The sequence below is a fragment of the Chaetura pelagica genome, unplaced genomic scaffold (genome assembly GCF_000747805.2).
Source record: "Chaetura pelagica isolate M959 unplaced genomic scaffold, ChaPel_1.0 scaffold50, whole genome shotgun sequence".
Taxonomy (NCBI): Eukaryota; Metazoa; Chordata; class Aves; order Apodiformes; family Apodidae; genus Chaetura; species Chaetura pelagica.
Window position 1 is genome coordinate 7,415,491 of NW_009952366.1, and position 27,268 is coordinate 7,442,758.

The window sequence follows — 27,268 nt, forward strand, 5'->3', positions numbered from 1 at the left end:
GAAAGAGCTGTTGATTTAATCTAAGAGATGAGACTAGCACATGAACAAGTTGGTATAATCTCGATGTGATGGTTTTGGAATAAACCTGGAAATTAGAAGCTTTCTAAAAACAGTAGGAAATTTTCACCTTCTGACCAGTGCAAGAGAGTGAAATAGTTTGAAGATGGTGTTGGAAGAAAACTATGAAAAAAAATATGCAAAACCTTAGGCACAATAGCAGAGAGTTGGGCTAGGTAGAAGCCCAAAAAGTGCTGGGACACCAAGATTCATTGGCCTGTTTAGGAAAGATGAAAACATGAATGTGGTTGCATAAGTAAACTCTTGTCTTTCAAGAAAATGGGTCGTTTCTGTGTCTCTCCTCTGCAGGAGATAGTTGGAAAGGAGGAAGCAAAGGAAGGGAAGGCTATTTTCATCCTTTTTTTTTGTCTAGATAGGTATAATAATTGATTTGGGAATTAGCTGGAAGAGGTAGTTTTTTAAACTGTGAATATAGCATGTGCATGTAACAACTGCCACCCATGTTGTCCCTGATTATACTGAGAGCTGGGAAACATAAATCTCTGCAGATGGAGTCTTGGCATCCTGAGGTGACATAACTAGAGTAGCTGGACTAATGTTGGAGGCCCACAGTTTGGCCTGTATGTTGCTATGTAGTTGTTAGGGATATAGCTTCTGTTAGATAAAGGACAATTAGCTGTTGCAAAGAAAACTGTGTAACTGTCAGGAAAAGCAGAACTAAACTTACACAAGAATATTCATCTGGGGACTTGCTACACAAATCATGAGCAGCAGCTCAGAGCAGTTACCAGCCAGAAAAGGTCAGCCAGCCTGGAGGATGCTCCCTGTCTCGTAAAACTCATCCACCTCAGCCTGGCCACCTCAGGGACATCTAGCCATGCAGAGTCTGCAGAGATGCCTAGGACTAAACTTGCATGGACAGAACCATTGTCTGTAATACCCTGCTCCTTCCCACTTGTGACCCTCCCAGCAAGGAGAGGGGAAGTAGAAATAACTGTGTGTCAAGGTTTAATACTGGGCTAGCAATTAAACGAATGACAGATGCTCTCTATTAACCTCTCTCCCTTCTCAGAAAGAGAAAAGAAAGAGAATAAGGGAGTGAGACTTATAGGTTACAAACTAAACCACACAGCTTTAAAGAGAACAGTAACAATGACAAAGAAAATAATGAATATATACAAATATACAAAAACAATGTTGTGCTTCTCCCCCAACAAACTCATGTCACCACCACTGTGGCTGCAGGGCAGGCCCTGGGAAAGTCCTAGACTGGACTCCTGGACTCAGTGACAGATGGGGACTGGATTTGGGAACACACGCATTCAGGGATCAAAGACAGAAGAATGGACAGTCTTCCCAGGATGCTGCCCATGGTAGAAGAGAGCTTGACCTTCATGGTCCCTCAAATTTATACTGCGTGTGACACGTTTTGGATGGAATACTTTGTTCGGTGAATTTTTGTCACCTGTCCCGTCAGCTCCTGCCACAGGAGGGTCTCATCTATGACCCCTTTTCCTCCCTTTTGTTTCCAGAGCAGAAGAAGTTTAGCAGAACCAAACAATGACCTTGCTTCTGCATACCATTCTCCAGCAATAACTATAAACAGCATTATCAGTCCTAGATAGAAGCAGAGTCTGACTGAAAAACTTGCTGTTCATTTCAGAAAGCGCAGTTAATTAGAAGCAACATAACTGAAAAGTAAAATTACTAAAAAGAAAATTGGTTCTGTCCTGGCTCAAACTAAGATATGGCATTTCTATAGTTTTGTGTTTTTCTATGCATTACTGATTGCTCCTCCACAAAGACAATAAACATCAAAAATATTTCATATGTGTCCAGCTATTCAGTAATAATTAATACATGTATTTAGTTTTTGGTAACATAAACTGCAATAGTTAGGCTCAGTGTTGTACCAAATCTTTTTCTTTCGCCAGTAAGAACCTGACAGGTATGCACAGGGATACTTTAACTACTTGGCTTTACATGGAAATGAGCGCAGTAGTACAGTAATATGAGGAAAAAAGGACAGGGAAAGTGTTTGGGAAGACTGCCCTGTGTGCTTGTTGACAGGAAGCAAGTATTCTTCTGCAGATTAAGCTGACTGCCATTAGCTTTGACACAGTGCTGAACTGTTTGCACTGCAGGTTTGCACACCTCTGCAAACGAGAGCAGAACATTCTTCCTGTAGAATCAATTTGTGAGAACAGATCAGAGAGAATTGGAGAGAAATGATAAAAAGGGAGATGGAGAGAAGGGTGGTGTAGATAAGGAGAGAAGGAACCAGAATACCAACAAGTTGGATGGAAGAAAAGGATAAGATAAGCAGGAATAGGGATACACAAAGTGGAGCTGAAAAAAAAAAGAGGAGAGGGCATAAGGGAAGACAGGCAACCAGAGGAGGGTGTTCATGAATGCCTGGAGGAATATCTGGGAAAAGGCTCAGCAGATGCAGAGGAAGATGCACGATGGAGGTGTGCTGGGGGAGGGGTAGAGGCAGTGAATACACACAGCAGGAGGGAGGAGAGAGATAGATGGCAAACATGCATATAGGAGTGGTGGAGAGAAATAGTGGATGTACACAGCAGGGAGAGAGCAAGTGAGAGAGGCACGCAGCAGATGCACACAGCAGGGGGGGAGAAATGCAAAGAACCGGGAGGGGAAAGCAGTGCAAGGCAAGTATCAATAAGTCGCTAGAAAATTAAATGATAAAATAATAAGAATCATAAAAATTATTATTTGAACATTTATCATTATTTAACACAGGAAATCAAGAGAAGAAAATTGACATTAGTGTTGAGCACTTCAAATGTTAATAGTGTTTGGTTTGGAATAAAACTATGCTTGACTTAATGAATTCCTCTTTGCATTTGCAGTGAAGCAGATGTCTGCTTTCTGTGTCTGACAGGGGACCCAATCCATTGCTTTTTGGCATGAACAGGACTGTGGCTCTTTCAAGGGCATGTGTTTATCTTGTTGATATGGTCTAACCAACTAGTCTGGCTCTACTCTGATTTTGTATAGGTGAGGAAAAGGGCAGGAAGTGTTGTCACCTAAACTTTCTGAAATCTAACAGCTGTTGGTTGCTTTTCAATACTCTTGTGCATGTTTGGGCACAGAGCCCTGTAAATCAGAGCAGCAGGCAGCTGGGGGAAGGTTGCTATGATGTGCCTTGGGGTGTGACTTGTAGAGGTATCTGGCATCAGCCCCATGGCATGGACAGGGTTGGACCACCTTAATGATAAGTGTAAAGCAGCATAAATAACAGACCAGACAAACTGTAAGGTTGGTTAAAGGACAGCTTGTGGATGATATATTTTTTTCTGTCATTGGATTAGATGATGTGTATCTTTTCCCAGTTTCTATGGAAAATATACAAGAAAGGTCCAACAATTTTTATGAGCATAACATGAACTCCACAGCTGTTTGAAACCAGAAAACATTGGAATTGGACTGATTTTATTATTGCAACTGATCACAAAGTTGCTTCTCTGTGAGCAAGCTGAAAATTTAATGGACAATCTATAACATAATAAAATAGCATGGGAAAGTGACTGGAAGGGAGACACTTCTCACTTGTGAAGAGAATGTCAGCAAAGGCATGAGAAACAGAATGTTGAAGATGTTTCTCAACAAAGCAGGGTTTCCCCAACAGCAGAGGGGGCTTCTTTGTGGAAAAAACAAGGCGTTGCTTTAACAATTGGCCTCTTGTCATTGTTCTTATGAGTGGAATCACAGGAATGCGCTGAAGATGGGCAGCAGTGTCTGCTGTTAGGAAGATCTGTCTCTCTTCAAAATGCTTCATACCCCCTAAAATAATTTATTCTCATTGGTGTGAAGAGGGGTCTGCAAAATATTGATTGCAGGCTTTTGAAAGAAGAGTTACCAGTATCCAAATTTATGGGACAAAGTGAGTACAGCCTATGTATCCATGCAGGCCTGTGCCTTTAATCACAGAATGGGAATGTGAGGCTTTTGCTGCTTCAGTGAAAACTAGAAATAAAATGGCCAGATTACTCTAAGATAGAAACGTGGTAAAAGACATGCTCAAAAAGCAGTAAGTGCTCTTATTCATATCACCATTTCCCTTCCTTCTAAATTCTTACTTCTTCTAAAAGCTCAGAGAGAAAAGATTTATTTTTTTCAATTTTCATTTAACCTTTGCAGTATGTTCTGTGGTTGCTGCTGTCCTTTTACAGTGTAAGGGACTTCAGGGAGTACTGCGCTCTTTGGCCGACCAGACTTAGTGAAAAGGAGAGAAGGTGGCTGAAATACATTGCTTTCAAGAGAGAAGTTGTATACATCAGAGACTTATATCCAAATGGCAACACTATAGGCCATACTGAGAAATTAGGAAGTCCTAGAGGGATCTGTTTGTCTCTTGTCAAGATTTGGAAGGATCTCACTGCTGCTACCAGAGTCAAGTCGGTGCATGATTTGACAAGTAATGTGGAAAAGTAGAGAGGGAGAGACTCCTGCTGTGAGGACTTGTCTTTTTGTATAAGCGGAACCAGAAATAGATCTAGAGAAAAGTGGTGGGACTAATGTATTCAATTAGATTTTAACGCATCTGAAAGGGTAGTTCAGAGATGAGCTGGCCCTTCTACTTCTGTGTGCATTGGTACCTGCTCCCGGGGTCCATTAGTGCTCTTAGTGTAAGCGTCATATGCATTTGTTGCCTGTAAACATACTTCCCTCAGTCTCCTCCTAGCTCAGCGTTGTGAGTTTCCTCTTCTTTTTCTGACCTGCATGTGTAGGAGGATTTTGTGTAAACACTGTTGGAGTAGGGAGAGCTTTGGTCTGAATGGCTGTCATGGCCATCTCCATCCTCAGAGGCTTTGTTCTCTGGTAGCAGCAGCCCAAGCTTTTGTCACTCTATGCCCTTACACTGTTTTGAATACAGTGTGCAAATACATTGATAAGTCATTTGAATTAAGAAAACAAGTGCTGATAAGTAAAAGCACTCTCTTTTCCATGTGCAGCCACATTTTGGGGTGCTGCTGTGGTTGAGGTGGAGGGATAGCCCTGCACTGCTTCCATGGGTCCTGTGCAAAGCTGCCTGAAGCTAATGGGAAGATGTGTCTTCAAGCTGGGCCTAGTGTGTAGAAAACATTAAATAATTGCTTTTGAAATGCTGAAAATAGCAAAGGTATTTGTGTTGTCACTTTCCATGTTGCTATAATAAGTTTTGTCTATCTTCTTAGATGCTTTAGATTTCTCCATGACATTCAACAGGAAAAATCGTGTAAGTCCAGGTGTTTGAAGAGGACTTGGAAAAAATCTCCCTTGGCATTCCCATCATTCTGTTTTGTAACCAAGTCAGCCTGGGAAAGCAAGGATTATTTTTGGGCAATTCAAATATGACAAGAGGAGCTGAATCTTACTCTTAGTAATAAAAAATAAAACAACCAAAAGAGAGAGACTAAAATACAAGGGAATTTCAGATGGATGGGAGGTGGTATCTGTGTGAAGAGAACATTGCTGCCAAACAGAACCTGTGCATGAGTGTGGTGGTGCCAGGTGCACCATTTGGGTACCATGTTTGCTCTGTAATTGTCTGATGAAATCTGCTTTTCATAAAGTGTTATTTTATTTTTTATAAGATATGCTTGTGTGTTAATACAACCAGGTGTACTGTGAAATATATTCTACTGCATATGTAAGCAACACCTCATAAAAAAAAAAATCTTGTTTATGAAGTGACTGCTGTGAAGATTTAATTCTGGAGGGACAAGCTTTAGAAATACCTAGGAAATACTAACACCTTTCTGTTTTTCATCAGCTGCTCTATTGAAATTAATTCTAGAGAATATCAAATTAGATGCTGTTTGTTTAACTACTTGAACTGTAGGGGTTACGTGCCAGATAAAAAAAAGTGGTTTGAATATAAAATAGTTCAAAACTAAGTAATTTTAAAATTAGAATGAATACTGTGAGAAAAGCTTAGTCCACTTCAACTCTGATTAGTGACTATGTGATACTTAAAGGGATAGACTTGAATATTAATATGGTTGATGTGTCCTATCTCAAATCTATTCTATAAAAATTAGAATTAGACATAGAGCCTAAGTAACATATCATTCTGTCCTTTCATAACATGTTCTTGGGTGTTGTTTTTCTTTGTTCTTTTTTGTAAGTAGGGGTGTTTTTTTTCAATTTCAGCATTAGCAATGTTGTGATTTTAATTATACTTTATATTCAGAATTAAAGTAGAGGACCTTATCTGGATGTTGATTGCAATTTTGCTGTTCTTTGCTCAGGATTGTCCACAGTTTATATACATTCTTTTTTCCTTTCAACAAGCAGAAGGAAAAACATTGAATTTTCACGTGTGATGAAAGACTGGAAGGAAGATACAGAGAGAAAGCAAGCATAAAGTAAAAGGGCAGGTAGGAGAAGAGAACGGTGAAATGCAGCTGAATTTCTGTGCATTTATGCAGCACAAACTGGGACACTGCAGCAACGTGACAAAAATGTCAATTATGACCATATCACCGCATATCACTACTAAAAGGAAAGGCCTGCTCAGCTCCTATGTTTCTTGATACATAGCAGTATATTGCATGCATAGTGTCTTCATTTCAGGTAACTTATTGAAGCTGTATTTAGGTAATGTCATAATTGTAAATACATGACAAAGAAAGAAAAATTAAAAAATTGGTATATGCTTTTAGACCTGTCTGACCTTCCAATCCCACTTGACAGTTAAATGCAGTTAGAACATACCATGCATTTTTTAGAGTTTTTAATGGTACATTCTTAGTAAGTTTATTCGGTGTGTATTCATATAAATGAATAATACAATATGCATAAAATTTATCTTAGTAACCTTTTTTCAAAATGGATCTAGTATTTTTTAATTATTATTATTCCAATATTAATATTGATTACAGTGGCCAATAATTTTTCTCTATTCTGTTTTAATTTATTCTGCACCTAGTCATTGTATTAAATCAGTAAGAACCTTCTTTTCTGATGTCTTTGTATCTAGAGGTTTGGCATCAGAGGGTGTGATGACAGAATTCAGAGCATCTTCTTTTTTTATTGCTTTTCTTGTGACAAGTCTTTTACAGAGCATGGAGAAAATAAGTATATTGGAAAAAGAAAAACAATTAGACTTTTCCCTGATAGGATTTTAAAACTTTATTTATTTATTTGTTGGGGTTTTTTTTAGAAATTGGTTACGATGTTGACTTCCTGAAATACACTAAATAGGAAAAAGATATTTATAAGCTCCAAGAATTGCATGGTGTCTACATGATCTGCATTGGATTGGAATAGGATGGTACCAATAGATAGTAATTTATATTCCTCAGTTAGTTAAGTATACCATATTAATGTATCACATCATTTCCAATAAATTTAGTTTTCCTTGTTTCCTAAATATTCTTGCATTTATGGAGTCAGTTAAAAGTAAACATAGCGGTTACAGATAAGGTAAAATCTGACATTGGGCACATTCAGAAGTATACTCTTGAAAAACCACATTATAGTCTTGCAAAGGCCTTATTTACATGAATACATTGAACATCACAGAGAAATACTTTTAAATTTGAAACCTTGCTTCTACAAATTGAATCACATCAAATTGTAGTTGATCAAAATATTGCTTCAAATTTCTTTTATATAAGGAGACAAAATACTTTTTACAGGTGACATTTAGTCATATGCTGGATGTTGCAAAAGAGGTCAGCCCAACTAAGATGTAATGTACTGTTGTTTATCCAAATTTTGTTTTTATTATTAAAAGTTAAAAAATGAAGGAACATAAATTGATCTTGAGCATAGACTGTCCATTTAAAATATATTTAAAAAACAAACTCCAAAAACTCATGGTATATTTCCATTAGTCAGCAGAGAAAATTACAACTGGGAAAATAATAACTCCTCCTTGCTAAGTCAAGGCCTTTGCTGTGTAGGTAACATATTTCATAATCCATCAAGCCACTGCTGTGTCTTTAATGTCCTGTTTTGGCTGTACTATATTATTCATAGCAAAGTACAAGAAATATTTTATTTGGTGATAATAAAGTAATATGTCTGTTGGGATAAATTCTTCCTACCCACTTGATGGATACTTACTTGCCTGCTCTCTTGAAGGATACTCTTGATGATCTGAGGAAAACAGAAAAGGCCCACTCAAGTTCCTGGTTTCTATGAAAAGGTGACCAGCCTAGTGAATAAGGGAAAGGCTGTGAATGTTATCTACCTTTACTTTCATACAGCCTTTGACACTGTTTCCCACAGCATTCTCTTGCAGAAACTGGCTGCTCATGGCTTCGACAGCCGTACACTTTGCTGGGTAAAATAAAGTCTGGATGGCTGGGCCCAAACAGTTGTCGTGAATGGAGTTAAATCCAGTTGGCAGCTGGTGATAAATAATGTTCCCCAGGGTTCAGTACTGAGGCCAGTTCTGTTCAATATCTTTATGAATGATCTGGGTGAAGGGATGGAGTGAACCCTTGGTAAGTTTGCAGACGACACCAAGTTGAGTGGGAGTGTCGATCTGCTTGAGAGTAGGAAGGGTCTGCAATGGGACCTGGGACAGGCTAGATCGACAAGATGAGGCCAATCATATGGGATTTAACAAGGCCAACTGCCGAGTTCTGCATTTGGGTTACAACCCCATGCAATGCTACAGGCTTGAGGAAGAGTGGCTGGAAAGCTGCCTGGAGGAAAAGGACCTGGGGGTGTTGATTGACATCCAGCTGAATATGAACCAGCAGTGTGCCCACGTGGCAAAGGCAGCCAACAGCATCTTGGCTTGTATCAGAAATAGTGTGGCCAGCAGGACTAGAGAAGGGGTTGTTGCCCTGTATTTGGCACTAGTGAGGGCTGCACCTTGAGGGCTGTGTGCAGTTTCGGGCCTCTTATGACGTGAAAGATACTGAGGTGCTGGAGCGTGTCCAGAGAAGGGTAACAAAGCTCTTGAAAGGTTTAGAGCACAAGTATTACAGGGAGCATCTGAGGAAATTGCAGGGTGAAAAGTCATGGGATACATCGTAAGAAATAAAGTAAGGGAATAAAGAAGGCAAAGTCTGTTAGCATGCCTTTCTAAATCCGTGGTAGGAATGGTGTTTGAAACGCTCAGTGCAATATTTTATCAACCTGTTTAACAGAGGTTGGGGACAATGCAGAAAAATCTGAGCATGAGAACCGTTGTTAAAAGGAGAAATAAAAAAAGGCTGAAGTCATCTTGTCTTCAAATATGATTTTGATAGTACTTGTTAGCCATTTTTTTCATAATGACAGAATGTTCTCTAAAGGAGTAATGTACATTCCAAGCGCCTGAAAGATTCTTCCAGAGGGCTGCTGTGGTATAGCACTGAAAAGAAGTAAAATTAATAAAGTTGTAGTGAGGAATAGTAAACACAATTTTTCAGCTTTTGAAGTGGGAAATATAGTTTGAATTTACTTTGAATTTCAGAGTATTTTTTTATCAAGCTCTTTATCAAATAGTCTTAAGAAAAAACCCAAGAAAGTGTAACCTGGATGACTTTCTATATGAGGGCAGGCTGAACAGGCTGGAACTTTTCAGAATAGAAGAGGCACATACGTGGGAAGTTCTATAGTAGAGGTGAATACAAAGATGATTAGTGCATAGAAGATAAGTACAGACTAGCTGTTCATCATCCTTCGTAAGAACCAGAGGAATCCAGTGTAATTGTGACCTAGTAAGCTTAGACAGGAAAAGAAACCAACAAGCCATCAGTCTTTTCCTCCTACACCTAACTACAGAATTTAAATTGTGGAATCCATGTCTGCTTATTTTGGAAGATCAAATGCACAAACTGATTTAAAAAGAGACTGGAAAATCAACAGAAACTAGCAAAAACTGGCTACTGAGTAGCTATTAAAGACAGTGATGTGGATGCAACCTGTGACTCAGGCAATGTTATAATCCTCATTTACTTAATGACAATTATTTTGCATGTTCCTCAATACTAGCAGCTATGGAGATGTGCTGCATACTAGAAGGCCTAATGTACTGATCTGTTGGTGCATTTTCTAGATTCCTAACTTCTATATGGCTAAATGTTCAAAAATCCTTGCTTTAGACTTTTTTCCAAAGCCTGACAAAGATCCAAACTCTCTTACTGTATTGCATTCCCTTCAGATACTCTGCATAAAATGTAGGTTGCTGTACCATTCATGGATACCTGTTCTCTGCTTGATAAAGGTGCATTGTGACCTCAAGACCAAAGATGACAGGGTTTTGCTACTAAACTGAGTGGGTACAATAATACTAACAATTTTTCTTCCTCTGAAAAATACTTTAGAATGAGGAGGAATATTTTGAAAAGTCTGCTTTCAGTATCTTAAGGGAAACTTACATTAAAGTTTCTAGTGGCTTTTACACCTCTGTTGCATTCTGCCTAGCTACTCTTAATTGCATTACTGAGTGATGATTGAACCTCTGAAAGGGCTGTAATGTATATACTGTTAGCTCAGGATGTGATAGAAAGCAATATCCTTCTATATCCCAGTTCAGGACTGAGGAAATACATGCACTGTGTAGTTTTGAGTAATTACTTGCACTCTATTAATGAATCTGTGTCTCTGTGATTTATTTAAACATAAGCAAATCCCAGGTTGCCTCCAACAGTTTGGCTTTTCTTTTTGAAATTCTTTGGCAGAAGAATGTTTTATGTCTCTTCCAGGTATTTAGTTGCTTGTCAACCTATCCAGGCTGTCTTTTGAAAGGAAGGTCCAGTTTATCGTCATGAAGTTACATTTTTCCTAATAATATTTTGCCTTACTTGAATAAAATATGTATTAACTTTTTTTAAAATGTACTCATTTAAATGGAAAAATGTTAATCTGGCAATTAATATTTAAATTAAAATACAACAGTCTTTGTAAAAAGTGCATGTTATAAAGCATAAATATTATAATGTGTAAAAACATAATTCCTAGCATATGGATCTGACCCTTCAGATCTGACTGGGAGATGTTGGTGAATGTATACTTTAAAATAATATAAAAGCTTGAGAAGTCACCTGCTGGTTATGCATAACAACAGTTGTCTGCTATGTATGACTTTAGTTTAGCAACAGAGCCAAATATCATGGTTTTGTCCACTTGTACCAGCAGAACACTTTAAGGTATACTGAATTTTAAGCACATATTTATATTTTGTTGGCTTCTGAAATGAAAGTGAAGTGCTTATGCAGTTTGCTGAATAGTAGTGGACCCCAGGACACTTGAATGCCTTTGTGTGCTTAGGCCTAATCAAGAAGTATGTCTGGAAGGTAGGATGTTTCTAGCAGAGTCTAATAAGTTACAGTTTGACAGATCTCAAATTCAACTTGTTTTTAGCACAGCAGTGTATTTTCACTGGAGCAATCTGAGTTACTTGTGGAGTTTTATGCTTGTAAGGACTGTCTTGTATGCCTTTCCTTTTCAAAAGAAAACTAAACAAATTAAAAAATAAAGACAGCAACAAAAAAAACACCCAAAAAGCCAAAAGAGAAAGAACAGTTCCTGCATAACTCTTAAGGGAAGAGCTGTGCTTTGTTTCAAAGTTAAAAAGGAAAATTGAAACAAAAGAAGGACCAGTTAATAGGATGTTCAGCTAAAATAAAGTTGAGTTTCATCTATAATGAAGAAGATACCTACTGTCTAGCAAGCATAGTCTGAAGACATAATAACTAATAACTTATCTGTACCTGGGTTATTAGGATAAATCTGCAGATAAAGATATGTGTATAATGTAAGCTTCAAACGCTGCAAATCAGGTGTGATAAATGATTCAAAGTACAACACATTAGCTTAGATTTTAATGTTAGTGAAATGAATGAAACAATACATCTATATGCCAAAGCCATATTATCATAAACATATTTGCCAAAATATAAGACATAAATTGCACTTAAATTTAGTAATCTCTGATGGTATGCTTGAATGTATCTTCACGATTAAATGTGAACAATTGCTCCTTTAAGGTAAAGGTCTGTGTACGTGTGATTAATCAGATTGGAATGACAGGGCGGACAGCTCATGCCATGCCTAGTTATCAGAATGATTGATTTTAGTCGATGCTGCTGGATGAAAAAATATCTGTTAATAACTACAGCTGCAAAACCCCTGATGTCACTGATAGCACAAATCACTTCTCACATTCTGTATTATCTGGCTCATTTGCAGATATGGAGCACACGAACTGATCCAGTGGAACGCAAAATTATAATGTACGGATTTATGCAGGAGGGATGACTGCAAAGTGCGTTGCATGAGTAGCGTAAGAAGCTGAAAATTGCTGCTGTTGTAGCTGTCATAGACACGTTATTTTCTTTGCTGTGTGTGGAGTTTTCGCTGTCAGGCTTTTATCCTGCAGATTGTTTGTGCTGTACCTCTCTTCTTGCTTAAAATAGAAAATCAGTCACTGAACCTGGATGCTATTAAGTGTTCTTAAAATAGTTCTTAACTCACTTGGCTGATTTGCACTTGCTGATGAAAGAACATTTGGTTGTTTATTGCACACTCTGAACAAACATGTTGTCCCAAAATCAACCAATAAGATTACAAATTGGATTGCATCAACAGAGTTGTTTACCATAGGTACATTCCTTGCCATATACTATTTATCTGTTTAGTTGGTATCTTTTTATTTTGAAAGACCTGGAGTGTATCTTCATCAAGCATAGTGTCTTTTCTGCATTTTGCAAGGGTTAACAGGGAATGTGGGTGTCTTACGAACCTCTGAGAAGGAGGAGGACAACAAATAAATTTTTTTGTTACATAGGATGCCTGTTCTTGCATGCAAGAGTCTGTCCATTTGTACTGCTTCCTTTTCTCCATTTTCCCATCTGTTCAAGGTCCTTAGCACCTAAAAGTGGAATAAACTCTGGAGGTTTTTTTGGGCTTAGAGAAGTGCAAATCCTCTTGCATCAGTGTTAACTGTTTCTACCCCTTCCCCAGCAATTCACCCTTTGTTCCGAATTTAGCCCCTTATTCAGCCTTTCTTCACTAGCTTTTCATCTGCTGTTCCCCACTGTCCCAAAATAACACATTTCATATACCTCCAAATGCAAAAACTCCTGCTCCTTCTTACAGTCCCTGTACCCCCAGAATTTGCAAATACATCTGTTTTCAGGAAGCACTTACAATGGTGGTCCAAAATGCTGGGATTCTTGCTTTCTTGGAAAATGAAAAAATTGTCCCTTGTTCTTTAAAGCTTCTCCTTTCTGCTTCATAGTTAAGTTCTTCAACTTCAAAATTATTTATATAAAGAATCCCAGACTTCTTGAATGAGTAGGTGGTTTCATTGTGCTGCTGTTTGATTTTGGCTGGTATTCTGCAGAAGACCAGAGTGTAGTCAGGGTGATACAGGTTAGCTTCAGCATTCTATGGATGCACATGATAGGGTAAACATGTTAAGTAACAAGAAAGCAACGATGATTCTTGCTTAGTAGGATATTAAAGCATTACTGTCATTATTTTTTTTCTTATTTCTCCAGAGGGCCTTGGTCTTGATTATGATTCCGTTGTGGTGTGTCTCTATCAATCACAGGGAGATCAAGTTCTTGCCTGAAGGTGTGCATATAAAGATACCCCATCCAGCAGCATGCCCTGAAGGAGCTTGATGGTAATTTCATAGGTGCCAAATATATTAATGTGAGTTCAGGTAGACTGACATGTTTCTGAAGTCTGAGGTATTTCAAGATTAAAACTTTTATTTATTTTTTTATGTTAATTATTCCTGTGGTTCTCCCAGGAATAACTGTGATGCAGAAACAAAAGACTTCCCTGCCTTTCAGATATGTAACTTTCTGAACTTTGAATGACATATATGACATATATGTATATGACTTTATATAATCATTTTCATAATTGAAGAATTTTTTATAAACATGAACAATGTAACCCTCAACATCCTTGTGGATATTGCACTTTCATATGTTGAGAAGGGATGTGTGGAATTCTGTGTTAGATGCTTTCATCAAAGGAATGGAAAACTGAGGATCAATTCTTTCCACTAGTGCAATTTACTTAGGAATTTAATGAGGAAACATCCCTTAATCTAAAAGTCATAACATTTTAAATAACAAACTTTCAATATCCAGAATGTATTAAGTTACCCTCTAAGCAGCTAATAATTTTGAAATGCTGTTGGCCACAGATACCCATAAATGACCTTCCCTTAAATTTATAGAATCATAGAAACGTTCAAGTTAGAAAAGACCCTTGGGATCATCGAGCCCAACCATTATCCCTGCTCTACAAACTTCTCCACTAAACCTTATCCACCAGCACCACATCCAAATGACCCTTGAACACATCCAGAGATGGTGACTCAACCACCTCCCTGGGCAGCCTATTCCAGTGTCTGACCACTCTTTCTATGAAAAAACTACTCTTTCACACAGCTAGTGAGCACTGCACTTAGCTGCAAATGTGCTTTCATCTCTTTTATAAGCAGAAGAGTAAGAGTTGACTTTAAGCTTGCTCATGTGTTGTTTTTATATGGAAGAAGAATCCCACTCATGAAGGAATCTGAACTAGGAGGAGGAGACAATTCTTGTTTGTGCTCTTTTACTGATGTGAGTAAGCCATTGCTTTGGCCATAAGTTTGAGTGAAGATGCACCACCCAAGGAATTTTAGATAGAAGATCACAGTCTAGCACTGAGTGCAGGGCATGCATATGCATGTTGCTCTGTCTCCAGGCAGAGCTGCAGGACTCTTCATGTATAAATAAATAACGTGGTGTAAAACAGATTATGTTCCTTGGATATCAATCACTGGTAAATATCGTGTTTTTACTCACGATGTAAGAATACTAAATGGAAACTCATGAAGATTTCAGATTGCCATTATATTTACAGTCCTGGGGCTTACTGCTGAGAATTATTGGATGTCTTTGCCTCTGAATATGGGCTGAAAGCTGCAGTGGGATACACATTCCCAGCTTGCCTCTTAGACTTTCAAATCAACATTAATCTTATTTCCTACAACCCTACCTCTAAATCACTGTAAATAATGCAAAAAGCTACCAGATCTTCACCAGTTGGGCTCAGTGAGGAAACAAAACCCCAAGTCCAATCTTTCCTGATTCCATATCAAGCAAATCATTTGGACCAAAGTTTTCTGAGTATTGTGTGACTATAGGGACTGAATGCAGTGGGGGAAAAGGGGAAGAAGAAGCTTGAAGTGTTGGAGTGCCTTCTGATAGCTGCACAATGAAAGGGTAATTGTTTCATTCCCTTTTCTTCTACCTGGCCATCAGCTCTTTTTCTCTCAGCAGTCAGACATCCCCCCTTTTCAGCTGCAAATGACATCCCTCCATGAGCTGGTATCAAGAGGCAGGGCTGGTTCAACCCTGGATTATTGCCATCTTTCTGTGGCAGTGACTCCAATTTCTTTGCAGTCTGTTTGTGTGCTTCCCTCACCAGCCCCTCTTCTCCACTAGTCAAAAGGAAGGTGAGAGATTGTTTATAAAATTCAGGAATTCTGCACTGGGGACCCTCAGTGTTTCAAAAGAAGACACGGGTGTTTTGGGCCTAGATTCTGATATTTTTCAATATGAATGCAGCTGCTGTTTAACTTCTTATGAATTTTGTCTTATTAAAAATAATTCAGATATCTTATTCTTAGAGGAGAATATACAGTCAGAATACATAGATAACTTTTTTCCCCCCTAATTTAGTATATCAATAGATTAGCTTGTGCTCTTTTTTAATAAACTGTCAGGATAAGAATGAGCTCAAAGCTTGCTAAATACTCTTTTAATCATTCCTGGTAGTAGTGAATAAATAATACTAGATGGTTATTTGCTACTGTTACTCTTTCTTGACAAAATCACTCTTGTTTTAGAGTTGCATTTTTTTAGTTATACAGCATTCTTGTTTAATAACTAGAGGACACTCGCAAACAAGAGAGTAGTCCAGCCATGGATCAGTGTCAGCAGAGCCAAAACGATCTCACTCAAAATGGCAACTAAGAGGAGTACACAGCACTTCACTGACTTGTTTTGTTTTTTTCCCAGGTACCCTGCAGGTAGCCCTAAGGAGTTTACCTAGGCAAGTCACTCAAGCTGGTAAGGTAATCATTGCAACTCAGTGTAACCAGCTTTTTCCTTAATGAGCTTCAATGTGAAAAAGTAGAATTCAGGCTGACAAAAATTCAGGGCTGTGTTGAAGGATGATTATTTTTCAACTGGAATATAAGGAGTATGATTTTTTTTTTTTTAAGTCCTCTTTTAATTCCATTTTTATTTACAGCCACACAAAAAATAATTTCAGTGTTCCTCTGCATGACAAGGAGTTGTGTTTTCTGCAGTAATGTTTTACTTCATACAACATCATGGTTAGCCCACTATGTGCTTCATGAGAGTAGGACTTCTGAATTTTCTTAGATGGCTTCAGTGTGAGGGAAAGCTTACTTTTTTGCTATCACTTTGATTAACAGAGTAAATAATTTCCAGCTAAGAAGTGATTTGACTTGCTACAAAAATGTTCAGCATTTTCAAATGTAGAAAACAGATGCTTATTTTTACTACTTGTATGAAACAGTCACATAGAAGAAAGCCATTTATGAATTGAGAAAGGGAGGTAGAGACTTTTTAGAGGCATATTCAGCCAATTTTTACTCTCTTAAATTATCTTAGGTATTTCCAAATGGGTTTTTTTTCAGTGAATTCATAGTTCAGACAGTATTTCTGACAATCTATTTAATGCTTCATTGACCACAAGGTTTGAAATTCTAGTCCATATTGGCACAGTAGTGCCAAATTTGTAGTGATAAATGGATAACTTTTTTAATTTAAATCGGTCTCTGGTGTTTAATTTGAGATCTGCAAATTTTTTTTTGCTCCATTACTTCTGCTATTTTTCTGTCTAGGAAAAAGTGATTGAAAGAGACAGAAGGATATTGCTTTGGATTTTTTCATATAAAGAAAAAGAAGAAGAAAGTGATTGTTCAAGGAAGGGTAAATGTACTCATACCACATGTTCATTTTTCTTTAAAATAATACATTTTATAGTTTTCTGACTTAATTTATTTTTGTTGACAAATGAAATAGCTTATTTTTCATGGTGACAGGTTTTTCTATCCCAGTATTGCTACCCTTGGGAATCTATTTAAAATGTGAAACCCATGGTTCATAGTTGGGATGTATTCTTGCTAATGCTGTTTTCATAAGCAAAGATCTTTTATTTAGATCTACTATGAATTAAATTTCTTGGAATTTCAACAGAGTGGTAGTGTTGCTAAATTATAACCTCCTGTACAATCATAACGATAATACCTCCTATCATTATTTAAGCATGTTGTACTATGCAATTATAAGGAGGAGGAAGCTGAAGAGGAAATTAAGCACTGAGCAAATGCTTCTATTTTAGTATGTTCTCTATTATTTTTATCCATTTTCCAACAAACTACATCTCCTCATAAATGGTTCCAAAGAGCTGGCCATGTTTGTCTAATGCTACAGAAATTTACATATTAAGTTTCACATCTAAGATTTTCCTGATCTCAGTCTTTAAAATTGTATAGATTTTTTTTTCATATTTTCCTCACCTGAGGTCTCTCCTCATATCCTCATTTCAAAACTTAAATATTTTAATGAATTCTAACAAACAAACAAGCAAAATTTTCTTATACTTGCCACCATTAAATCCTTTAGGCATCCATTGTGTAATTTCAATATTTTATGTAAAATAGATGGTTTTGCTGACTAATAGGTGCTTCACATGTATACTAACTCACAGAGAATGGAATCTATGTAGTCTGTGCATACAAAGTGGTGTCACTTCCTTGAATAGGAGTTTGAAGACTTCAGAGGACAACGAGTTTTAAATAGAAATAGTAATAATTTTTAAAATGGATGAGAAACTTCTTAGTCAACATTCTTGTCATATAGCTACTTCAGCTACTGTAGTCTGGATTTGAAAAAATCTTTATATTCTTGTATTTATTCATATTTTATATCTAAATAAAATGGGGTTCATTTTTTTTCCCTTCATATTGGTGGAAAATAGTCTTATATTCCTCTGCTGTAATGGCTGGGAGAGTTTGCCTTTCCTATAGGCTACAATTAAATAGAGAGGACACAGAGTGTGATTATAGTATGTCAGAAGGGCAAAGAAGGGAGTTGCCTACCTGAGCCCAATGCATAGTACGAGAGAGCTGAACAGTATTATGTTGTATCTAAAAGCAGTGCAGAAAAGTAATTGATCATTAAAGTGGAAAGAAAGCGGTTGCTTCTGAAGGTGGTGAGTGACAATTTAGAGGCACACTGTGGTGAGGAATAGGACTAATTTTGCTGTCCCTTATTTATTTGGGCCTGTGGCCTGTTCACATTTATGTGTATTTCATTTCCTTGTGTGTATTTTATGCTATGAACTATTCAAATTCCTGGGCTTTTGTATGTATCCAACATGTGTGGCATGTAATGTTGCTTTCAGTGTTTCAGGAACCCATGACAGTGCTCTATTTTTTTATTTTTCTTTGTTGTTGTTACATTTAAGCTTCCTTTCACAGCTGCTTCAAAAATCTGATTGTTTCTAGAAGTGATCGTACAAACTGGCACGTGTATATATGTATTTATGTATGCGTACACAGATGTATATAAAATATATACATACATATGTACAAATATACACATACAAATATGTATGCATGTATTAAATACAGGTATGCATTCAATATATCACATATTCGTATATATAAAATATACAGTTTTATGTATATAATAGTTATAGCATGAATAAGTGATAAATATAATACATCATAAACCGTGGTAATATGCTAAAACTTGAACAGGGATTTAAGAATGCCCACGTGAATTTTTTGTCTTTAAAATTCTGGAGGAAAAGCTACCATTTTATCATTTTCTTTATTGTTACAATTTCAGTAAAGCTGTTTTCCATTAAAATAAAGAATAAGAGGAAAATAAAAGTAATTCAACACAAAACCTTTGCTTTGGGGTTTTTTTTGACAGGACTTACTGTTGGATTTCAGCAGGCTGTGCATTTGAGGAGATGTTGGTTTGTATTCTGAGGTGTGCTCACTGTGCTTCCCACAGTAAGCTACTGAAATAATAAAATATTTCTATTATGTTTTAGACTTGAGATCATTATCCCACTCCCAGATTTGGTGGAACTTGACCAACAAGATAAAAAAATCACTGTACCTAGAAAAAGGATTATCTCATTAAGCATATTTTCTTCAGAAATCAGGCCCAAGCAGTGTTAAAAGAAGACAAAAAGATAACAGTGCTCATAATAAGGTAATGTAGAAATATTTTCAGTATTTAGATCAGTCATTTTAAAGAGAACTAAGACTTTTTCTTTGAGTGGGAGTGGGGTTTCATTACTGGCTGATCTCATCTATAATTCATTAGTCTTCCCCTTCATTTATTTTGATACCTGTGAATTTGTAACATGGGCGATGACTCTTTAAAACAAAATTCTTTTCCTCCTCTTCTTTTTCTCACTGATTTTGTTTAGCTTAAATTGTGTTGACAGAAAGGAGTTAGAAGGGAGGGAGTTTGGACAAATTTATCTCTGTCATAAGGAAAGGTTGCACTTGAGAAAGAGAAGAGAAAAGACAAGAAAGTTTCTAGTGTTCTAGCATGCATTAGAATATCAATAGACTATTATTATAATGAAATTAAAAATTCTGACTTCTAAATAATGTCCCAGTTTTCAAAACCAAAGTATTTATTGTTTTCTCTTCCTTGAGACATTTAAATCAAATTGCTGACTAAAATTGGGAAATGCTAAAACAAAATATATTTTATTGATCATTCCATGTCCATGTATTTGTCTTTTCTCCCACTGGAAGTGCAACTTAGTTGGAGACTTAAAATTATTAATCTTCTCTTCTCTCTTTTTACTTGAATTTCCTTTATTTTCATGTGCAATCAAAGACGCATGAGTATAAGCTTCCATGCTGTGCATATAAATAACTTCTCTAGAAACTGGCAAGAATTAAAACATGGCATTAGCTTCGATAGCTGCATTAGCTGGAATGGTTTACCTAGGATGCATTAACTAATAAACTTGTATCTATTTAAGAAAGGTCTAATTAGGACACTTTTGTTACATAAACCAAACCACATTGTTTATTGTAATAAAACCTACATAAAATAATGAATAGAACATCTTCTGCTTTATAATTTCATTCAAATGAGATGACTTAAAGGTAATTTCCACATTTTACGCATTTAGTTTCATGGCATTCCCTAGCAATTGACTGACTATAATGCTTCAAATGTTTGCCATTATTAAGAAACATATAAAGTTAGATTAGATCAGTCATATTTTATAGGGAGAGACTATATTATTTCAGGTGCTTTCCAATGTCTTTATGCCTGTAATTATGTGCTTCTGAATGCAAATAAAATGGATGCTCAATTAGCATTTTGTACTCCTACCACATCCTTCTGTTTTGGGAGAGCCAGTCTCAAAACACTTTGAAGATTGTTTCAATTTTGCTTCCAAAGTTAGCTATGAACATTTTGGGAGGACTTGCCTTCTCTTTCTTTGCCATTGTCATCTCAGCAGCATTTGTAACACGCTTTGAGCCTGGCACTGGGACTGATGGGTCCTGCAGCCTCCTTATTTTCTGGAGACCACTATGATATATATGCCATGTTGGTTTCTTCTGTAATGAAAAACTAAAGTGTTGTGATGCCTAAATGATGGCATGAGGTTTTGAGGGGCTATGTGTTGGAGGTGCTTTTGCTCAGTACTTTGAATCACCTTTTAAACTGTATCACTGTTGATGGTTTTTGTTTTGCTTCCCAGGGAAGACAAGTTTTGCACCATGGTCATCCCCTATGAGTAAAGCAGATGACTCTGCCTGAGTCAAGCCAGTAAAGTGGACAGTGGGCAGAAGAAAATGAATTCCACTTATACAGACTGTTATGGCAGGATTGCTATAAACATAAATATTATAATTTTTAGACAACATGGTTTAAGAAAGCAAAAAAAGCAAACCTTCTGAGGAAATGAGCCATATTCTACAGGGGTTTTTTCCCCTTGGTCTTCTTTGCGTTTTGTAGTCAAGGAACTGCTGGATCATTAGGCCTATGTCTCTTTTGACTGCTACTCTAATTTTATTACCAGAACAGCAGTCCCTAAAGTTTCTCTTTCAGGGGCTCATGACTCATTTCTGGGTTGTGATTCACCTGTGGCAGTGAAATGTCCTGTGGGTAAGTGATCCCGATTTTAAGTACACCCTGTCTTACAGCATTTGGACCCTTACTCAGGAACCATATGCTGATATGAACCATGCACAGGAGCTGGATGAGGGTAGCATCAGCAGAAGCAGCAGCCTGATGTAAAGCTTCCTAGAGAATGGTCGCAGTTTTACAAAGAAATGGCACATCTGAGAAATGATGGTTGGTCAGGTAAGTCAGCTGTGTGCTTTAGGGCTGTCTTCACAATAAGGTTGAAAGAAGCATAATATCTGCTCTACAGCCTGCCTGCTCCATTTATTCCCTGGCTATATGAAGACAAAGCAGAGCTGTGTATATGTGTTCATACATTAAGCGAATTGCTTTCAATGACTTAAAATAGAAATAATACTAGTGACTATAGAGAGGAGAATAATATTTCACAGGAACATTTAAAACTGTTGAACCAGTTGGAATTAACTATTTTTTTGAGGCTGTTCTAGTTTAGGTCTATCCACTGTTTTCTTCAAAGCTTTGGACATTTATAAATTCTGTCAAGCCTTTTTTTTTGTTGACAGGCAATATTGTTCTTCATTTGGAAGTTTGACTTGCTTCCTATGAGATTTCTTGACGTACAGTATAAGTGCAGTTATAACTTCAACTTGAAAAATCCCACCCTCTAAATGCATGTAAGTGAAGATGCTATAAATCGTCAATAGAGATATTCCTATATATACACAGCTTTTTTCTACATTTGGAGGGGGCCCATGCTAGTGGAGCAAATTTGAAAAGCTTCATATTAGTTTGGCTTACTGAAATCTTCCTTGGAATTTGCCATTTGTCAATGTCCACAAAACTTAGGCGTAGAGTTCTTTATGTCCTTGAATGTTTCATTACCACTGTGATAATGTCAAAAATCTGTAAGATTCACTTGCTATCACATGGGTGCTGGGGCAACAGCATTATTTTGAACATTTAACACAAATGTTAAGAAAGTTAAGGAACTGAAATAATAAAAACTAAAAATATTTCTTTTCTTATGTTGAGCATGGAATTCTTATGCTAGTAGAAGTAGATTTAGCTGTATTCTTGGTGAGATTTTTTTAAAATATATTTTGTTTTCACTTAGCTATGGATTCCCCTTAGTTGTATATACAAATGCAAGCAGGAATCCTCAATGAATGCATAGAAGGCTACTATTAATTAGTTTACATATTAATGGTGGCTTTAAAAATTATTATTATTCTGCTTTTTTTGGCAAACTGGAATTGGAAAGACAGACAGAACATGCTGGCAATGTACTTTCTTGCCATTTAATGAAAAACTGTTACAAAGTCAACAGTATGACAGAATTTATTTCCTTCCAGCACATACAAAAGAAATACAAAGTTGTTTACACTACCACCATTTTACCTTTTGCTTCCGTTTATTCACTGCATGATATATATGGTATTTCTTATCTGAGAAGACCATTTCTCTTCTTTATACACCCTTCAAAAATGATAGAGGCAATTAATTCCTTGAGCACTGGTATTAATGAAATCTCTCCTATTGATTTGATCCTGTGGTTAATTTTACTTTGAAGCCTTAGAATGATGCAAAGAACTATTCATAGGTTTTGTGTTTGAGCTCTTTCCTGTAGTGGCTTCTCTGGTGCATGTGTTCATGCCACATTCTGTCCCTCTTTAGGGAAGTGTGTTGGAGGTCTCTCCCCTTCACCAGAAGACTCTTTTGACAATACCTATGGGAACAGTGTGTTTAACCTCTCCACCCTCAAGTTAAATATCACCAAAATTAACAGTTCAGAAAGTGATTAATGGGAGTGGTAAGCAGACTGACAGAGCAGATAGTATTGACTGCATAAACCTGTTTAGTTAGGAAACAGGGTTAAAAAAACCCAAAACATTAGAAAATTAATATAACCTCTAATCCTTCCTTGTCATGTGATACAGGAAGTGCAAGTCACTCACAATAAGTTATAGTTCCAAGGAAAATTTATGCCATTGAGATAAGTGTGATATAAATAGGTAGGTGCACTGGCTTTCACTGCTTCTTATTACTAAGTCATGGTACCACCCCAGATTGCCTGTACTGTAGTGATTCACAGAGAATTTATTGTAATGAATGAACAAAACAGTGGTGGAACTTGAAGACTGATAGTGGAGCTTGTTTTTGAATCACTCATGTATTTGTTTTAGTAATACAGTAAAAGCTGAAACTAAAGCAGGAGAAGACGTTTCCTCCATTTGTCCTGCAAAGTCTTTTGGAAAGAACACAGCATTTGACTCTAATTTTATAAATATATGGCAGGACAAGTGTTTTCTCTCTGGTTGCAATCCTCATCTTAATTATTTAGAAATACTGGAGAAATAGCTGGGTTGGCAGGTTGGTTGAGCCAGAAGTCAGAGGTTAGCAGTCTTATATGTGGTGATGCTTGTCTGCATCATGGAAGAGAAGTAAATAAAATTGGGAGAGCTCATAACTTTTGGATTAGTTTTTCTAATAATAGTAAATTTTTTTGACACTCTGAAGTCAGGAAATGAAAAACTGAATGTTCTCATGGTAACACCAGCTCAGTTGTTTTAGATAATTTATTTTTTTTTAAATTTATTTTTGTAAATTTCTAATGCCTATTGTATCACCATGTGTTTTGCTCTGTGTGGAAGAAATTGCCTTTCTTCCAAGGTATACATTGCTTTCTGTAGGCTGTCAACAGCAAAGCAGTACTGATAGCAATGATTAAAGGAAGGGATGTACAGCTTGGGTAAGTTCAATTAGTGGAAGTAGATTTTAATTTCCTGAATCTTGATTGTCGATGATATTGATGTAACTGTAATTTTAACTGTGTATATGTTTTGAAATGTAAATATAAAGCAGTACATTCGAAAATGTCATCAAGCGTGAGTTAAATGTGTTAGGCTCTGTATCCAAAGCAAAACACAAAGGTAGGGAAATAAGCAGCTGTGTCATTCTATATCCTGTGCTTCACTTAGGTCTGCATCTCTACCTTATCTTCCTCGCTTACATGACACACACAGCTCTCCTGTCTTCGCCCCCCCTATGCAAAAGTCTTTTTTTAATCACCCACAATTATTATTTGCCAACACACTTAATAAAAATGATAGAGCTGGAGTTTATAAATTAAAATTGTCGCATAGTTGAACTATATGCTGCATAATTGTGCTCATGAGTTGTGCTGGATAGTGTGGCTAGACAGTGAGATCACATAGCAGGGCTTTTTAAAGTGCTTCTTTGCATTTTCTACACTTTTGAGGACTGAGGAGGTATCCTCAGCATTGAGTGTGCTGCCCTCTGCTGCTGCCCCTCTCCTGGTAGCCTCTGCTCACGTTGAACAGAATCATTGGATCATTTTGATTGGAAAAGACCTTTAAGGTCATGAAGTCCAACCCTTGAAGCAGCACTGCCAAGTCTACTGCTAAATCGTGTTCCTAACCACCACATCTGCAACTTTTAATCACCCTCAGGGATGGTAACTCTACCACTTCTCTGGGCACCCTGTTCTGTGACTGACAACCCTTTCAGTGAAGAAATTAGGAAAAATCCAATCTAAACTTCCCCTGGCACAACTTGAGGCCATTTCCTCTTGTCCTATCACTTGTTACTTGGCAGAAGAGACCATTGTCTACCTGGCTAGACCCTCCTTTCAGGAAGTTGTAGAGAGTGATAAGGTCTCCCCTCAGCCTCCTTTTCTCCAGGCTAAACAACCCCAGTTCCCACAGATGCTTCTCGTAAGACTTGTGTTTTAGGCCCTTCACCAGTTTTCATGCCGTTCTCTGGACACGCTCCAGCACCTCAATGTCTTTCATGTCGTTAGGGGCCCAAAACTGAACACATTATCTGGGGCGTGGCCTCACCAGTGCCAAATACAGGGGGACAATCACTGTCCTAGTCCTGCTGGCCTCACCCAGGCCAGGAACCTGGTTGCCAGTCCAGGGCTGGTGGAGGTGATGTCCAGCCAGGACCAGTGGATAAGGAACAACAAGACGCAGATACCTGTAGCAGTATCTCCTGAACTGAGGGCAGAGAGGATCTGATGCCTTATGTGGGATACTGGAAACTAGAGGTGAAGGGAAAACTGGCTTGGAGATCAGGCATTCTTAGAATTTGACTTAAGATTCTTAAAGTCTTGTAATAGACTTATTGTAACTCTCTAACTTCTGCTTGGTTTTCAGAAGAAAACCTCCCATCAGGTTTTTGACAGTCTAGCAACTCTCTGAAATAGAAATTTTCTCTTCTTGTCTTAAGCTTCAAGAACTGCAATAAACAACCTAAATGTTTCACCTTTCTTTTGTCATCTGTTTTCTGTAGGAGTTGGGAAGCTGTCTTGTTTAACAGTTGAAGAGTGAACAATTGAGAGATCATGCTTCCTTCCCTCATGGATATGAAGGCCAACACTAAGTAATTGATGAGGAGGAGAACTGCGTTTGTTGATTTTTGTTATGCAGTGCAATAAAGAAAGGAGAGAAGTGGTTTTATCTTTTGCTTCCCTTGGGAAAAAACAAAACAAAACAGCAAGTACTGTGATGTAACATTATTAACATTGCTTATGGAAGAGGATATATCTCAACAAAGTTATTCCAGAGGATCAAAGAAGATTGACTAACTGAAGGTCAAGCAGTAAAAAAATGTGCCCTCAAGACTCTTTTTTGTCACTCAGGTTCATCAGGTGGGATGGTTACTTTTCCTTCTTCTCAATATTATTAAGACTGTCAGTTTCATTTCCTAAAACTAGGTTAAAGATGATGAATTTCCCTTTTTAAAGAGGATAACTTTTTTTCAGCAAGAAGGCAGACAAAATATTAGAAGGGGACAGGTCTAGAACTGTTCTTTGGGTATCTTTCAGTCTGTGAGGAGGACCCCTGTGGTGTTCTATTCAGACACATTTATTCACTGTCCTTTTAATCTTTTCTTGGAGATCTAAATTTCAGTTGCCAAAACCTTTTCCTTTCAGATGTTGCAACAGAAAACTTTAAAGCCAAGGAAATAACCTTTGGCTTGAATTTAAATGTATGTCTTCAGGGATTATTAACTCAAATCAGACTATTTTCTACCCAAAAGATTCTGCAGGTAATACAATATAATTTAGAAATTCTTTTCAGAGTCAGCCTTGCCTGATGTCCCACCACACACATGCAAAGTAAAAGGAAAGAAGAAACCTTAGTTCTTCCAGCCAGAAAGTGAAATTCCCTTGCATTTTTGCTTCTTTTTCACCTCATATCAGCTTGCATATCTTTGGCAACTGATGCTTGTTTTCATCTATCTCATACACCCAGTTGCTCATACCTGTCTTGGTTTCATGGTAAATACTTTAGCTACAACTTACCTTCCTTTGCTTTGTCTGGTGTGCTTTAGAATTCTTGAAGTGTTTTTCCAGTTGAGAAGAGGAGGTCTCAGTTGAAAACATAGACAAGTCATCCCAAATTGATGCTGCATGGCTGCTTTCTTGGCTGTGAATACTCAGAGGAGCTGTAAGACGAGGTGTATGTGTGTATCTCTCCCTACGGATATACATATATAGTCCTGGTAATGGTCTGCACAGATGCATACGCACACACACGCTCTTCTCTGTGGGGGCCTTCTTAATTCATGAGGTGCAACTTTGCTCCCACACAAGAGGTTTCTGAAACTATGGCCATTCATAAAAATCATTACACATTAGGGAATGTAGAGATCTGTGTCCTTATGCGCATTTATTACAATGTTGATTTTTGACAATGTTGTGCATATGTTTTGTTTATCTCAGGAAGAGGACTTCTGTACCATTGGGTGGTATTAGATTTCAGACAGAAGGTGGCCTTCACAAGTAGTGTTCTCCTGTTCCTCAGAAAGCTAATGTTCTGGAAGAAGTTTTGCTCAGCCTTCCAGCTGCAGTGCCACAGCAGTCATGCAGTACCTCCAAGGACTGGAATACTGTGGGGAGCATGGACCATTTTACATGGTAAAATGCTTATGGGAATGATGTATAAATGTCACTTGCTGAAAGCAATTTATAATTTCTTTTTACGTATACTGTCCTATCCAAGAAATCTTCCCCTGAGTCAGTGGGCAGTACTTTCTTTTTTTTTTTTTTTTTTTTTTTTTATTCTTGCACACCATTTAAAAGGGAGAAA